The sequence below is a fragment of the Dermacentor albipictus genome, chromosome 5 (assembly GCF_038994185.2).
Source record: "Dermacentor albipictus isolate Rhodes 1998 colony chromosome 5, USDA_Dalb.pri_finalv2, whole genome shotgun sequence".
In the NCBI taxonomy this organism is placed as follows: Eukaryota; Metazoa; Arthropoda; class Arachnida; order Ixodida; family Ixodidae; genus Dermacentor; species Dermacentor albipictus.
The window spans coordinates 33,332,437-33,349,702 of record NC_091825.1 but is presented as its reverse complement, the minus strand read 5'-3'; the positions used below and the strand labels follow the sequence as shown (position 1 = coordinate 33,349,702).

The window sequence follows — 17,266 nt, the reverse complement described above, 5'->3', positions numbered from 1 at the left end:
TAGGTTAGCATACTATGGAGGTTCAGGCGATGATGTCCTCAAAAGGGTCAAAAGAATGCCTGTGAAACCATCGGTAAAATCATTCTTCTTCAAACTCCACACAAATACCTTGCCTGTAAAGACTTGGCTGGCCGACAAGGGAATATATGTGCCGTGGACCACCGATTGTATAAAGTGTAAAAAACCAGAGACTGTCGATCACGTCTTCATTGATTGTTGGGATCCCTTTTTTCATTGGGACATCTTACAACGAACATTAAAGAAAGCATTACCAATAACCCCACGTGGTATCAGATACTTAGACACAGGCAATAACGATATTCCATATGACCTTATTATGCTGCTGAGCCTCCATAGTATATGGTCCACAAGAATGTCGGTATGTCATGCTGATGTGAATGCCCATTCTGTACGAGAAAACTTTATTGAAAGTGTCGTCTACATGCGTGAAGTGTACAAAGCCCAGAAAGAACCGCCCGATTGGTTGCCGCTGTTCGATGAGTTGGCGAAATTCAAGCGATATTAATTTCTCAGCCACGAGTTCGATGTTTGAAAGCGCTACAAAAGCGTCTCTAGTGAATGCGGTGTTGCCTTAGAAACGAGCTGTTTCTAAGGCTCAGGCGTGCGTCGCTTGCTCAGGCGCACATTTCGTTGCCGCGCCGAACGCGGCACTGCTCAACGCCCACCGCGTCCGATGCGGGGCGCGTAGTCGCTGCGCCGTAGCCCACTGTCTTACACCCCTTGGCGGGTCGACGGGAACGCTGTCGCGTTCCACTCTTGAAGGCGAAGCTTAAGCGTCCTCCAATTTTTTTCTTTTTTTTCGCTTCTGCTGAACCTCGCGTGGCCTTCGCGTGGAATCGTTTCAAGTAGAAACGATTGCGATTGATCTTTAAAAGACTGCGCCGAATCTGTCAGGTGCAATTTCATAAAGAAAACGAAAGACGTCTTCTGAAATGATGGAATGTTTATTTTGCTCTATATAAATGCTCGTTCCGGGCTTCTTCTGCATTCATCCAAAGTTGTGGCACCAGGTAAGCAGCAGTCATTGCCGTACGATGCTCCACCGGATGCCATCAGCTGAAAGAAAGTAAATTACAAGCATGTATGATTTCCGTATATTGACCTAACAGGAGTATTGCGTGTAGAGGCGAAACGTGCGTAAGTGGTGAATGAGCGGCATTACAGATAAATTCACTTTTACGTACATTTCGCAGCAAAGACTCCTCCAAAACAATGCCATAAAATCTGAACATCCGATTTTCAAGCACCCCTCCTTTCCCGGGAATTATTTCCTGCACTTTAAGTGCACAAATACACGGCTGACTGCGCGTTTCCAAAACAACTTGGCCTCGGCCGACACGATGGTACGCCAAGTACACAAAGGTAGCTACAACACAGGCTAGGCCAGACCATGTTACACGCTCGCAGAATGCCTTCTAATCGCACTCAAGGCAGACTCGTCGGTGCAATGCCTGTTTTCAGTCGCTCAGAATACATAAATGTCATGTTCTTGAGCTCCTCCGTCTTATCTTTTACGTGTCCTGCCGGCGCATGCAACACTCCCGTGTTATCACTCTCGGCAATCGCTCGTCGCGTTTTCGAGAAGCGTGAGTACCGCAATAATGTATATGTTGTTGCAGGGCTATAAAATGCGTCACAAACTTGTCCCACTAAAATTCTGAATAGAATTTATTGATTGGAAAGACAGAGAGGTCGACCTGAGCTAGTGCGCTCTAGTCTGCTACTCTGCACTGGGGAAGAGGGAAGAGGAGTGAAAGTGTTGGGATGGATGATGATGATAAGAGAAGTGGTGAGTGCTTATGTATACATGAGACAGTTGCCTCGATAGAGCCGCTCGTCGAGCTTGGTGTCCTGCAGGAACTTCAACAATACTTTTGTTGCACGCACTGAAATTGCAGTGTCGGGCCATGGGCCGAGGATAGCTTCCTCCGACCGTAGTTGTCTGCCAACGCTGGCTAGGAAACTGTCTAACGTCCTTCGCTCCAGCATATATGCTGGGCAGTCGCACAGTACGTGTTGCAGTGTTTCGGGCATCTGGCAATGTACACAATCGGGGTTGTTCGATTGGCCGATGAGGTGTGCGTAGCGACGGGTGAAAGCAACGCCGAGCCGAATCCTGTGTAGCAATGATGTTTTGCTCCGTGTAAGCCTCGGGGGCAAACAGAATTTACCGTCTGGGTCAATCTTATGTAGACGTCTGTGAATATTATCAGAGTGGGCTCTGTAAGCCTTTGTAAGGTCCTGCATGAGTGCCTTGATCATGGAGTTGGTGTCAGGTCGCGAGTAGGCAATCCGTACTTCATCAGAGGAAGAGGAGGCCGATCTTGCCTCACTGTCAGCGAGTTCATTACCAAAGACACCACAATGGCTAGGCATCCATTGAAAGGTAATCACGTGGCCACTTAACTCGGCACTGTGACAAAGTTCGACGATTTCCAGCACGAGCATATAGTATGGTCCTTTCTTTAAAAAGTATTTTAGCGCCTGTAGCGCTGATTTGGCATCGCACAATATCGTCCATTTATGGGGTGTCTGCGTTCTCATAAAACGGGCAGCTTCTCGTATTCCCGCAAGTTCTGCAGCCGTAGATGTCGATTTGTGGTCTAATCGAAATCGTTGAGTAATTCCAAGTTCTGGGATGACAAATGCGGCCGTTGTGGCAGATGGCGTGACCGAACCATCGGTATATACTTGTACAGTCCCACTATATGATGTAAATATATGGGACAGGGTGAGCTGCTTCAAGCCAATGGAGGAAACGTGAGATTTCTTCCTGATTCCGGGTATCTGAAGCCTCACTAGTGGTCTTGGCAATGTCCATGGAGGTGTCACGGGGATGTCGGTGGCCTGGAATCTTGCAGGTACAATGCTTGCGTGACATGCAATAGCTTTAGAAAAAGCACAGTCAAGGTTGGTGCTTGGAAGTGTTGACAGTGGATGGTGTGAGTGTCTGGTTAGCAGGCGAAGATAGGTACTCACAGGTTCACAAGACCTGTATATGTCGATAGGACAAACCCGTGCTTCCGCTATTGTGCCCTTAGTTGACGTGCAGCGTGGCAAGCCAAGACATATTCGTAGTGCTTGTGCCTGAAGGCTCTCCAGCGTGCGTATACAAGAGGACCCCATGTTAGATAACACAGGCATGCTGTAGCGTATGTAGCCCACAAAAAGTGCCTGGTACACTTGGAGCAAACTTCGCTCAGAGGGGCCCCATCTCAGTCCTGATATTACACGAAGAACGTGTATGAAGTTGCTCAGTTTAGCCCTAAGCGCAGTAACATGTTTGGTCCAAGAACGGCTGCGGTCTATTATCACGCCAAGATATCTCTAGTGGGTGACTAAAGGGAGCGCTGTTCCGTCGACAACGATTGGATAATGTGGCATTGATTTGCGCGTGAATGCCAGGACTGCACACTTAGTTGCTGAGAGTTGCAGGCCTCTACGGCGCAAGTACTTCGCCGTTATGGTAGCCGCACGTTGGAGTCTTGCACGCACTTGTGGACGTGTGACCCCAGATGACCAAATACAGATATCATCCGCGTGCGTACTGATACGCACTGTTTCAGGTAGCTCGTCTGCAAGGCCCACCAGTATGATATTGAACAATATTGGGCTAAGGACACCACCCTGCGGAACACCCCTGCGAACGTCATGTCTATCAGTCTCGCCATCCGAAGTGGACATGAAAATGGTGCGGCCACTGAGGTAACTCTGCAGCCATGCATACATCCGGCCACCAACACCAATATCCTCAAGCGCCTGAAGAATCGAATGGTGGAAGACGTTGTCGTAGGCACTTTTGATGTCCAGAAATATTGCGCATACCAGACGACGGCGTCTCTTTTCCTGTTGAACAGAAGATACTAGGTCGATCACACCGTCAATTGATGATCGGCCTCTTCTGAATCCATTGATGAAATCAGGAAGTCCACCACTTTTCTCGAGTAGCCATTCCAGTCTGCTCAGTACCATCCGCTCCATCACTTTACCGACAGAGCTTGCCAAGGCTATTGGCCGATAATGTGAGAGATCATGTGGGCATTTCCCAGGTTTTAGTAAAGCCACAAGACGACTGCACTTCCAGTGATTAGGCACAGTTGCTGTGTCCCACGTAGAGTTGTAGAGCACCAGGAGAATTTCTCGAGCTTCTACTCCAAGATGACAAATCGCGGAGTATGTAATTCCGTCTGGTCCTGGACAAGTTGACCGGCGGGAAGAAGATATCGCAGCGTCGAGCTCGTGCATAGTGAAAGGTGCGTCCAGACGGTGATCACTAGATGACGGGAAAGTCAGTCGTGAATGGGTTGGTATGTCGTTCGAAGAGCTCACGAGTAATTTGCAGAAGTCATCGGCGACCTCAACTTCACGCCGGCCTTGCCGTATGGCCACAGCGCCGAACGGATGAAGCTGTTGTGGAGGCGAGCGAAGGCTTCGTACAATTTTCCAAATTCTAGGGAGGTTTTCTCGAATCCAGAGAGCCGCAGAATGATCGCCAGCGTTGTTTGTCAAGCTTGTCAAGGTGTCGCAGGACATGACGCTGAGCCCGGCGTGATGCAGTGACGTCTAATGGTGATTTGGTCCTTCTGTATTTCCGTTCTGCTCGACGCCGTATCGCGCGAAGTCGCTCGTACTGGTCATCAATAGATGATCTCGGTGAGGGTACGCTGAGGTGTTTTGTTGTGTCACGTAAAGTTGCCGCGATGACATCTTCAATATTGGATGGTGCTTGGATGGCTTGACATGCATTGGTCACAGATTCTCGAAATGTTGGCCAATCGATAGAACGCACAGTGTGAGGAGCTGGGGGACGTAACCATTTCAGCTGAACATATGTTGGTAGATGGTCACTTCCATGGGTGTCGAGATCAGTACACCATCGTGTAGCAGACAGCAGGCTTTTTGAAACAAACGCAATATCAAGACAACTGCTGTAGTTAGAGCCCCGAAGGTATGTTGGCGAGCCATCATTGATCACCATCAAGCCTTGACTAAGCATGAAGTCAGCCAAGTCTCTACCGCGGGCGTTCGTCGAAGCAGAGCCCCACATGGTATGGTGGGCATTAAAGTCACCGATGACTATGTGGGGACCCGGACAAGCTTTCAGTATGGACAGCAAATATGAACAGTCTATGCTCGATGTTGGGGGTATATACCCGCCAATTACTGAGAGTGTGCGCCGCTTGTACTTCAGCGTTATGCAAACGTACTCGTTCGAAGCATGTGCAGGAATGTCTTTACTAAGGCACGTTAAATGCCGACGAACAAAAGTGAGCACTTTGCTTGAATTGTGATCATTCTTTGACCACAGTGGCACATATCCAGATACACGTAGTGAAGACGTCATGTTTGGTTCACATATTACAGCCACGGGAAACTGGTATTTAAACATCCATTGGCGAAAGTCTGCGAGGCGGCCTCGTAGGCCTCTGGCATTCCACTGCATTCTTGCAGATCTTCGTAATTGGTTTTCAAAAGATAGCGCCATGATGCCTTATTGTAGAGCCGCGAGGAGCGGTTCCAAAGCATCTAGAACATGTAGCGCGGTCTTAGCAACCGGCGTCTGTAGTCCGCAGAGAAGTGAACGCATCGTAGTTATCAGGTGTTTCAGCATACTTCGTACATTTGCATTTTCTGTCGTATCATTCTCAACCACCTTTGCAGACACATCACCCGACGCGTTTAAGCCTGTTTGTTTGGGTAGGAGCGACGGCCAGTCAATGTCAGAGTCGGTCGGCGGAGGCGTCGTTTTATGCAGCGCATGTGTTCCACGTGCTGCTGCCGAAGAAGGTACGTCAGGCCCGCATCTTGATCGCAGAAGCAAACTTGGCAAGCGAGGAGCTTGCCAAGCGGCCGATGGTCCATCTGTACGGGAAGCACTCTTGTCTTGCTGTCGTCTGTGTCGCGATCGACGTCTGCGGTGGCGTATCGATGTAGCAGCCTGTCTGTGAGTGGAGTTGTCCCGCACCAGCTTTCGAAGCACTGACATTTCGTCCTTGATTTTCTGGCAGTCTTTTGATGTCGCTTCATGTGGACAGGCGCAATTGGGACATTTTAGGGCAGTAGCATCGCAGCTATCATTTTGATGGGCCCCTCCACACCGTTGGCATGTTACGCCGCCCTTGCAAGCTGCGCTTACGTGTCCTGTTTTGAAACACTTCCGACACTGCACCAGTTTTGGCACGTAAGGGCGCACACGGTGTCTTACGTATCCTACTTTTACGTAGGCAGGTAATGTTTCAGAGTCAAAGACTATTTTAATACACCGGGATTGACCGAAGCGGTGAATCTGCACTAGTGGTGCGGTGGAATTCAAAAGCTTCTGGAGGTCAGTGTCTGCGATTTGTTTGTCCACATCAGAGATAACGCCAGTCGAGGTTCCTTTTCCATACGCAAAGAAGGAGCGCACTGGGATGTTTCCTAGTAGTGTGGCAGCCTTTAACGTATCCAGAATTGACTTGTTGTTCACGTCCACCGAAAGGATGTTCCTCCGAGCGTTAATTCTGATCTCGCTGACTTGGCCGGGCGCAATTCGCTCAAAGTACTCCGTTAAGCTTTGCCTGTTCAAAGTATTCAGATCGTCGGTAGCTGTGGTAGGGACGTAAGCAACAGTGTATGATTGCTTACCACTGTCCTGCTTGGGCAACGATTCACTGTCTGTTGATGTCCTCCTGAGTTTTCTCTTCAAACGGCGACCCACGGCAAGTGTGAAATCGTTGTCTGATTCCATTTCTTCAACCGTTGAGCTGTCGGAAGATTCAAGGGCGACAGCGGAAGGGCCAGTGCCGTCCCTTGTCTTCGATGCAGCCAGTGGTGGACGACCAGGGTCAAACGCTTGGTTGGGATTCCTATCCCCCATCCTGGAGGATGACGTTGTGCCCTTTGCACAGTCTCTGATGTTGAAGAACGTCCGAGACACAGGAAAATGAAGAGACCACAGCTATAGGTGTTCTTCTTCCGAGGCACTTCTTCTTCCTTCCTGTTCCTCCACTAAAATTCAGTACACGCAAAACTAACTCACTGTGGCCGCGGCCGCGGCTTGCTTTTTTCGCTAACAGCTTCAAAACCCCAGGCGTGGCGAGCAAGCCTCAAGGTATCCCAAAAAGTTACCAAATAATTTACAATACTCTTTTCGCGTCAGAGAATGCGTCACGAACTTCTACCAGTAAGATTCAGTACACGCGAAACTGCGGCACACAGCCGAGCTGCTTTTCGCTAACTGAGTCAATAAGCCCGGCGCGGCAACCGTGCTTCTAAACTACCCCAAATATAACGACGTTAGTTACAATAATGTTGGGGGCCACAGAATGCGCGAAAACTTGTCTGTCTCAGGCGCTACACTCTAAGCCAAAAAGGACTAAAACGGGTATGGCTGTTAGTCTCTTGGGGGACTAAATGACCTACCACAGATTTTGAACCAATTTTGGACTAACTGCGGGAGCAAATGCAGCGGCCTAACTGGGGGAGCAACTACTGCAGACTAAAAGTGAGGGCAACTTTTAGACCCTCCCAGTTAGTCCCTAGAGAATCAACGGTTAGTCTGTTAAGGTTAGTCCACAGGGAGTAACTGCAGGAGCAACTTTTAGTCCTTCCCGTTAGTTCCTAGAGGACCAACAGTTAGTCTGTTAAGGTTAGTCCACAGGGAGTAACTGCAGGAGCAACTTTTAGTCCTTCCCAGTTAGTCCGAAATCACTTTTCCAATGATTCCAGGTTGCCATAGCTTTTCAAACAAAAACAATGATCGAACTCAAGTAACCCATGTTTATTTTTGATTACATATTGCCACCATCATCTTGAGCCACAATTAACAAAACAAATAAAGGAATACTAGCATACAAATGCCAAGTCCTTGGTATACAGTAATGACATATAGATACAGAAGATAAAAAAATTGACTGGAAATATGCAGCAGTTCAAACAAAATAAAACAACTCCAAAGTATACAGCAGATGGAACGTGTCATAGCCAGAGTAAAATCATGAAAATGAAATTAAGTCAGGAGCAGTCACAGTCAAATATAAGTTAGAAGCACTCTACAACCCCCGAATGCAGAGATCTAACTTGGCTCGAACTTGACTTCTGGCAGTCTCAAGACAGCTTCGCCGCGCGTCGTAAATCGTGCTTGATCTTGCGGACGACTTGGGAACGACTTGGCTGCGTCGAAGTCCGCTCAAGTTTGAAGTCTGCTCCCGGGCTAGCTTGAAACTGACTTCGTGTGTTATTCCAACATGGCAGCCTCCCGAACGGACGTCGCGCGGAGGTTAGCTGCTTTCGAGTTTGCTTGCTACGCCATGGATACAGCATTTTCAGAGGCGCAGCCCTTGCCGAAAATTCCGCGACCCACCCTACGTGACCGAGGGAATTCGATGGAGCTGTACGACGACGAACAATTCCTCGGTCGCTACAGATTCACGAAGAACGCCGTGCGACTTCTCGCTACGTTGCCTATCCGGGTAAGCTGGGACAATAGAGGACCGACTGTGTGCCTCCTATGCTGCAGTTGCTGATGGCTGTGATGTTTTACGGCGCTGGCACGTTTCAAACAGTCACCGGAGGTCCGGTCCGCATTCCTCAGTCAACAGTGTGCCGCGCAGTAGGAAAGGTGACTCTGCTCATCGCGAAGCACCCGCGCTGGTACTGGTGCGCTTCCCGCAGTCGCGGAAAGATTGATTGCGAGCGTATTTTCTTATCTCCTGTGACTACACATAACAAAAAGTAGCCCAAATAAGTCAGTCATGCAGAACATGTCCGCTTACCAGTTTTGTGGCGCTTTCCCTGTTCTTCCGCAGCTTCCTCTTTCCGCTTTTGCTTCAGGTTGGTCCAGCATTTTTTCAGTTGCAGGTGATCGCGCCGCGTAATCCCGTGGTTGGCATTCAAATGTTTTGCTATTTCTTTCCATGTCTGATTCTTCTTGGTCAACGACGCGACGTAAGTTTTCTTGCATTCCACAATATGCTTGTAGCCGTTCAGGAGTGTCGTCGGCAGGCTCCTTTCGTCTTCTTTAAAACGGGCTGCCGTGTTGCGTTGCGGTGCATTCTCTTGGGAGCAGACCGTACGTGAGTGCGACATTTCAGCGTCAAAGCCTGTTGACAGAACAGCAATTTCGTACCAAATGCGGCGCGCGGCCGTCGCGCGAGCCCCACAACTTGTTTTCCTAACAGACGACACTTTGCTAGCGGACGACACGCACTGCCGATTTGCGATGTCTACGACGGTGCCGCACTCTCCCTCTCGTTGTTCTCGACAAACCCTCCATGCGAAGCAGGCAAATCGTTTGCACGTGTCATTTTATTTATTTATTTTGTTTTCTGTCGGGTGTTGTCACCCATATGGGTCCGGGCAGGGGACTCAACGGCGCTCGGTACTCTTTGTTCACAGCACATGTTGCAGTTTTTTTTTTTCTTGTTTGTGACTCCGGCCTAGTGCGTTCGAATAGGTTGGCTTTTTCTTCAAAGGGTCACGTAGCCCGAGCAGAACACGGGCCGTCGCCTTCGTTCTGGAATGCCTAGAAGCGAAAAGGGACGCGCGAGCTCCCTCAGAAACCGACCGTATGCCTCGTCTCGGCCTCTTGTATCCGGTTGCCGGCCCAGACGGCGCATGAACGCCTTGCGGCAATCGAGAACAAAAGCCGAGAAAGAAATGACAGACGAACAGACGGGGGCATGATCGGCAGACGCTGCCTCAGGATATCGAGACGACGGAAGAGTGCGCGCGCGCCCGCCGGGACCCCGACGAGCCGAAGTAGCCATCGGCCGGCGGCGGACAAAGGGGGCCGCCGCCGGCAGAGAAAAACACGTACGCACCTTCAGACGCCCCGATGTGGTCTCCCCGGGACCCGACTTGCGCGCGCTTACCCGGAGGCGTATTTGGAAAATCCAGAAGGGACAACGCATGGCAACCGCAGCGCCACGCTATTGGCTGCCGCCTGCGGGGACGCGCCGTGGCGTCATGCCTAACAACGTACTCTCATCACCAGCGGTTTCGCGTAGCTTGTTGCGTGTCGTGGCCAACGCCGTGGCCAACGTTTTGTCGTGGCTGGCACGCAGACGCGGCTACGTGAAACTGGCGTAACTGTGTGCTGGCGCGGTCGCGAGCCGAGGGTGACGCGACTTTCCGTCCCATCCATCGAAGCGCCGTCTCCGCCCTGCCGATTGATAGGAATCGCGATCTACGCTGGTGCGACAATTTACGCTGCGAGGATCGCTGGGCGAAACCCATGCCGACAACCGATTGATAGGAATCGGGATCTACGCCAGTGCGACAGTTTACGCTGCGAGGATCGCTGGGCGAAAACCATGCTGACAAGATCGGAACCTGTGAGATGGAGTCGTATTCCACCACTACTACTAATGATACGCAGCGCGATGCCCTCAAGAGGAAACAAAACGCCCTTGCGATTACTGTGCTGCTCACGTCCTGTTAATGCAATTCGGCATACATCGACACGGCGTGCAAGCACTGAATAGTGTTTTAACGTATGTGCGCTGGCACAAAACGTTATAAACAGTCCCGAAAGAGCCTATATTGCATTGGATGTTGAAGTTCACCCTAGATATCAATAAATGTTGCAGGTATGTGCCAATTTCTTCACCTAATTGCAGAGAACTCTCTCGGGCCGTTATTGCATTTTTATGGCTTCCTCCATGTCCCAATATGCTGAATTTCAAGTACATTGAAGTTGTTGCAAATGCGAAATGCCACTTTTATGATGTATTTGGTTCGCCTGTTAAATATAGTTTAAAAAGTTCTGTTCAAAAAGAAATTCCCATCTTTTTACAACTGGGATAAACAATGTTAGAGGTGGAAAGCTGTATAAGTGAAAACTAATACTTTAATTTACTAGCACTGCTTTAAGTGAATTTCTAAAGCACAGCAATTTTGCTTGCCTTTTTCTGTTTTATAAATTAAAATGTACATCTTTGAAAGGCAGCCTGACCCTCTTTAAATTCGAAATATTGGGCACAGACTGGGAACACTGCTTTCCAATACACTTGCTGAAACTGCCTTATCAGAACACCCTAGTACACAATGCAGATCCATTAAGAAGTGACAAGACAGTTTGACAATTTTAATCATTGAAAGACTTAGCGAAACCTTTTTTGGGTTGTTTTTCCTTGCTTTCAGACACTGCACATTGCCCTTTAAGGCATGTTTTCAGTGTTTCTTTTTTTATGGGGAAGGCGTGTTAACATCTTTTACACCATGTCAATTATGTTGTGCCGTAATGTGTTCTTGGATGGAGTCTTGCCCTTTCATTCAGTACAATATAATGTAGTTTATTGTGTCATAGGCCATTATACATTTGAGTATGAGTGTAGCATTTTGCTAAGTTTTGCCTCTGTCACCCAAGCTTGCAAGTTTGCTACCCACTGCTGGTGACGTGTGACACATGTGACTTTTGTTCAATAAAAGGAAGTCTATCACTTATCCTGTGCACGGGTTGTCTTCTTGAATTGCAATTTGTTGTCTATATTAGTTCTTTTGTTGCATCTCAGATTAGGAATGGCTATCATAGTTGACATCATTTAACCATATTGCACAAATGTAGATATGTACTTGCAATATGTGGCCACCATAAGTATAAATAGAAGTTAATAATTCAAGAATAGTGCCTTTGAATGGCGGGACAGCCATGAAATGTAGCTACAAGGTACCGGCGCTGTAAGTAGCACTGTTTGTGCAGAATATAGTTGAACTCAACTACTTTCAAACATCACTGTTTTTGTCTGCATTTGTATAGCTCCAATTCCTGTGAACAACACAAATCTGGTGGAAGAGTGGCTTGCACCTGCAGTTGGACCCAATGAATAGCCAAATCTCTGCACGTTTTCATGTTATTAGCATATTATTAGAGGCGGTCATTCTTGTAGTAGCCTGTTTGCCCAGTGTAGAAGCCACTACGGGTGTCAGGATGTTGTACACATCTTCGGCTTTGCAGGGGACACAGCATCTGGCACATAGTTTGTCACAGGCCATGTCTTTGGGGCAAGTTGGGTTTACTCACTTGCAAAGGGAGAACCAAGCTTGTTGGATAAGAATTAAATCGCCTGTACATTCAGTGACCTTCATTTTGTGTGACATATATGGTTATTGCTACCCTTGCTTTATGCACTTCTTGTCCGACAGCAGTCTTGCTTTTGAAACACTCGGGACAGCTTTCAGCAAGCTGGACAGGAATAGCACTGAAAAACCAGCAGATGTTAATTGTCGCACTTGTCATGTGAAACTTCATACAGTATGATGAGGGCGGAAATTAATGAGGGTGTTCCACAAGGCCTTGTAGCGCATGTCATGAGTTTGGAGCAACGTGATGTATAGCACTTTTCTGATCGCATACTATAGGTTCAGCAGGTGTGGCCATGGTTTAAGTGCAGTGCAAGGTCAAGAAAACAGATATCTATGAGCAGCACCCTGGTAAAGGAGACGCTGAGAAAACTAATGGGAAGCCTGTTGTACATCTAATTGACCAAGTTGCTGAATTATGGGGTTTTACGTGCCAAAACCACTTTCTGATTATGAGGCACGCCGTAATAGAGGACTCCGGAAATTTCCACCACCTGGGGTTCTTTAACGTGCACCTAAATCTAAGTACACGGGTGTTTTCGCATTTCGCCCCCATCGAAATGCGGCCACCGTGGCTGGGATTCGATCCCGTGACCTCGTGCTCAGCAGCCCAACACCATGCCACTGAGCAACCACGGCGGGTGACCAAGTTGCTGGCTTCATCAGGCAAAGGGTGATAAAGAGAAGGAAGTCATCAACACATCAGAATGTTTTTGCATATAGACACTGCTAAGGTTCTCAGGCACGCCAACAAGTCTTAGTGCGTAGGCTATGCATGACCAACTACATATGCCTTCTGTTTGGACAAAGAACTGCTCATTGTAACTGGATGAAGATGGAGTGGACAGAAATAAATGGCAGCTCCATTAATCTGGTTTCACTGGCATCAACACTGATTTGTAAGTGCGCATCGCCATACTCCACAATGCCTTCTTGGGTGACATCAACAAGGACCAGCTTGAGGCAAAGGGTAATAGACATCTTTACAAGCTAAAAATGCATGCATGCATGGAGAGCACATTGTGTACAAAAAGTAGGCACTTCCACAGGAACTGGAAAAGGAACATATTATTGACAGTGGGCAAAGACAAGCTTCTCTGCTACTATACACCCAGCATTGTTGCCATGTAACGACATCTGAAACAATCCCTCTCAAAGAGGAAATCATCTTTGTGTATCCATAAAGAGGGTAGCAGGCAAAGCCCCTTCAACAATGATGCCAGCTTCAAAAGGCCCACTTGCACATCCTGAATGCTTCCTTCTTAGACTTTGCTGGGTGCAAGCACTCTACTGTCCAAATGTTGTCATTGAGAGCACTGTTCGTTTGGTTGCAATACAGTTCTGAAGTGATTGCAACAAATTTCCCTTCCTAGTTGGTCTGGAGGCCTACGGTGCTCATGAAGCAACACCATGAAATAAGCAAGGTGACAGGATGCCTCCAAGCCCTTGTTTGTTTATCACACTGTTTTGTTAGTAACAACCATGAGATCTGAGACCAACAAGCTCACGTTCGGCACTCTAATGGTTATTGTGGAGGATCCATAATAAAAAGCACAAAACAGAAAACTCAACAGAAAGGATAAGGCAACATTTAACACTTAGTATTGATGCAGCCCACCCCCTTTTAGTCTGGTCATGCTACATTTTTTTCTATAGATAGGCATGAACTTATCCTGTGCGCAGCTTACTGCAGAGAGCATAGGTGATGTTCCCAATCGGTGTCCGATGTTTATATAGACTATGTGCTGGCTCAAAGAGGCTCGAAACACTGCAATGGAAGCTTCTAGTAGAAAAGGTACCTCGAAGAAAAAAAAACTGTGCTACAACCACCTTGGCAACATCTTGTCCTCTTAATAAAGATTGTGCTTCCGTATCAACTTCAGCCCTCCAGTTTAGAGTAAGTACCAGTGCACTTATGAACAACGAATCAGTTCTCAAAGAGCACGTGCAGTCCAGCCAGAAGCATAGGCATGAATCCGCATTGTGCTCCTGCATTGAAGGTGAATAATGCATTACAATATGGCGAATGTGCCTTAGTAAGCTTCCTGGCAATATGAATTTGTAATGTACAAAGAATTGTCAATAAAGCTTACCAAGAGCACAGATGCACTTGCAAATTATATCACAATTGAAAATAATGAGTAAACCTATGTGCCCTTTCCACTCTTATTATGCTTTACTGCACGATGCTACACCCCTGTATTGCGGTGTAGCAAGCTACGAAAGAAACGTTGCATAATTGAGCTTTTTAAGATTACCTTTTTCGCAATACTCCTATGTACTGCGGTGAAGCATACTAAAGGGGAAAGGGGCCATTGTCACTGGACATAAAAAGAGTTCTTTAATTATACACTCGCGCAACCGCCGCCTCTCAGGTCGCCTGAGTGGACATACTATGCTGGGTGATAGCGGTCCCCTCCCACTTTTAGTATCCTTCAGCGCGCAACTAAAATGTACTGCGGCGAAGAAGCAGTACATTTGTACTCCATGGGTGAATAAACAAATGGTTTTTACAACAGTACAGAAATAAACGCGCACCATGCATCAGTCTACCACATGGAAGAGGGTCGCAACAAAAGGTAGCTGATTCACACAGGCTGTGTAGCCCGCTTATCAGTCGTAAAGGCTATTATGGGAAATTCAAAATTTCAGACACACAGAAATATGTTTATATGTTTACGTTTATGTTTAAGACTGCCAGAACTTCCACAATAGGAAGTAATTTACAACACACAAATGCAAACAACACAGACATATGCCTTGTTTTCAACTCGGTCATCATGCAAATGACACATAGCACGGAAAAACGCGAACATGCTGTGTGTTAGCATCGTAAACTTCATACTAGGCAAGGAGCACACCACAATCCCGCGACAGCCGCTAATGAGACCAAAACGGGAGCACATATCTGTGAACGTGCAAATGGAGACCCCTAAGCCACTCTGCTCCTCCACCACCCCCCGCTGCACGGCTGCACCACTCGTTTCAAACACAGCACACTTAATTGTGTACACAATCAGCGCTGAACAGTGCATGGGCGATCGACGCAGTCGCATTTACATGACTTGTAGCGAGCAGCACATCCCTCAATGTCCGTTAAGCAAAGTCGGACACGGCGACGCCACATCGCGGTTCGCAGAACTTCGCTGCCGAGGCGCTAGAAGCACGGGTCACAACGCAGATTCTGTACTGCCAGAGCTCACCGAGGCGAAAGTCGCACTGCCGCACCACCACTACTCGCGGCTTTCCGCCAAGTAACACAGAACCTACCACCAACACACAAGCAACGCAAGCACGATCACATAAGCAACGTCGAACAACGCACGGTCCGCGCGAGCCGGAGAACGAACATGCCGAGAACGAACACGCCACGGCGTCGCTCGGCGCCACCATCATGCCTTCTCAAAAACCGTAAACAATCCTGTCCCTAGGCACCTATTATCAGGTCACGTGAGGGATTTTTGTACGGAGAGCACCGGGAACGAGAGTTATCGCTTGGCGCCGTTGCTAGGAGTGACATCACGGCGTCCCGCAGGCTCGTAAGCCAATAGCGTGGTGCTGCGGTTGCCATGCGTTGTACCTTCTGGATATTCCAAATACGCTACCCGGAGTGCACGCAAGCAGGGCCCGATTCCCGCCAAAATGTTAGCCAATGGCGAAAGCCTGTTGACCTTCGTGTGGGCGGGATGACAGCAGAGCGACAGTGTTTTATGACCCGCTGCCACCCCGTCCAGGCAGGGAGGAGAGGGACACGGAGCTCCCCTCTCTAAAGGGACTAAAGTCAGAGGACTAAATTGTGCCGTTGATCCCCACCGTCGACCGTTACCTTGCAAGGACGAACATTTAGTCCCACAAATTTGCGCACGACACTTCGCCTCTGCACACGGCACGCACGGTGGATTAACCGTTGATCCAAAGGTCCAACGGCTGCCGTTAGTCCCCTTTTCCCCGTTTTCGGCTTAGAGTGTACGACGTAGTGCACGCATGCACACGCGCAAATGCGTCACATGGCCGAGCCGGTTTTCGCTTACTGCGTCAATAAGCCGGGCGCGGCAAGCGTACCCAAATACTACCGAAATAAGTTACAGTAATGTTGCGGCTCATAGAAAGCGTCGCAAACATCTCCCAGGACGAGGCATTAACTCAAATTAACTGCGCCAGAACGGCGGTGCTGTTTTTCGCTAACTGCGCCACTCGAACTAAGCCTAAATGTGATTAAAATGCGCCGCACACTGTCAAACACAATTTCTCACCTTGCCGTAGTCCAGTAGTGCAGTGGTGCCGTGTGGAAATGCAGACGACACGCCAGAGAAGCATAGAGAAGGCCGGGAGCCCCCAAAAAATGGGCTATATCCAAAACAGACGGGTCGCCGAGCTCGCGAGCTTCGCACGTACGACCGCCCCCGCTCACTCCTGCGGCTTGTCTGGCGCATGACGTATATGCACGCGCGTCTGGCGTGCCGCTAGCTTGTTACTAGGCAACGCAACAAAAAGTTGCAAAGTATAAGTTCATTTACACGCAAAACTTTTTCACTTTTAGTGGGAAGGAATAAAAAAAATAAAACGTTGTCTGGAAGTTTATTTCACATTCTTTTTTTTTTATGCTCGCGTCAACTAACGGACGTTGTGGAAACTAGGCGTGGCGTGTTTCCTGTTGCCAGTTTTTGAAGAGTGTCCCCTCTTGTTGAATTTCTTTCTCTATGCTGACGCGCTTGACCCGCTGATCAGATTTTCGACGATCGCCGACTGTGTTCGCCGCTATCGTTGTGCTTTATGTGTAGCCTGTTTTGTAGGCACAGGTTCGCCCAATAAAAGCTAGTTTTGTCTTTCACAGTACTGCTACTGTGTTCTTTGACGGCACGACCACGTGACAATATATATATATATAAATATATATATATATAAATATATATATATATATATATATATATATATATATATATATATATATATATATATATATATATATATATATATATATATATATATATATATTGCTACGGCATGCGCCGGGCGAGAAGAAGAGGAGGAAGACGTTAGCTGGCGCAGCCTCGGGACGCCATCATGACTTCGCCATCAACCCCGTCTTTTACATAAATCCGGTTCAACATTAACCGTAATGGCTTTGTGGTGGAGGTGCGGGGTACTTCGACCAACACGACGGACCTGCTGCAGCAAGTGCCAC

General features: G+C 48.1%; 1 long non-coding RNA gene across 1 annotated transcript; it reads right to left on the bottom strand.

Annotated features, from left to right (window-relative positions):
* Positions 1-946: 946 nt before the first annotated feature.
* Positions 947-16,481, bottom strand: LOC135908103 (uncharacterized). The gene is made up of 2 exons (XR_010566205.1): positions 16,335-16,481; positions 947-1,077 (listed from the first exon to the last, which is right to left on the bottom strand). It is a non-coding gene; the product is annotated as an uncharacterized lncRNA (long non-coding RNA).
* Positions 16,482-17,266: the final 785 nt, after the last annotated feature.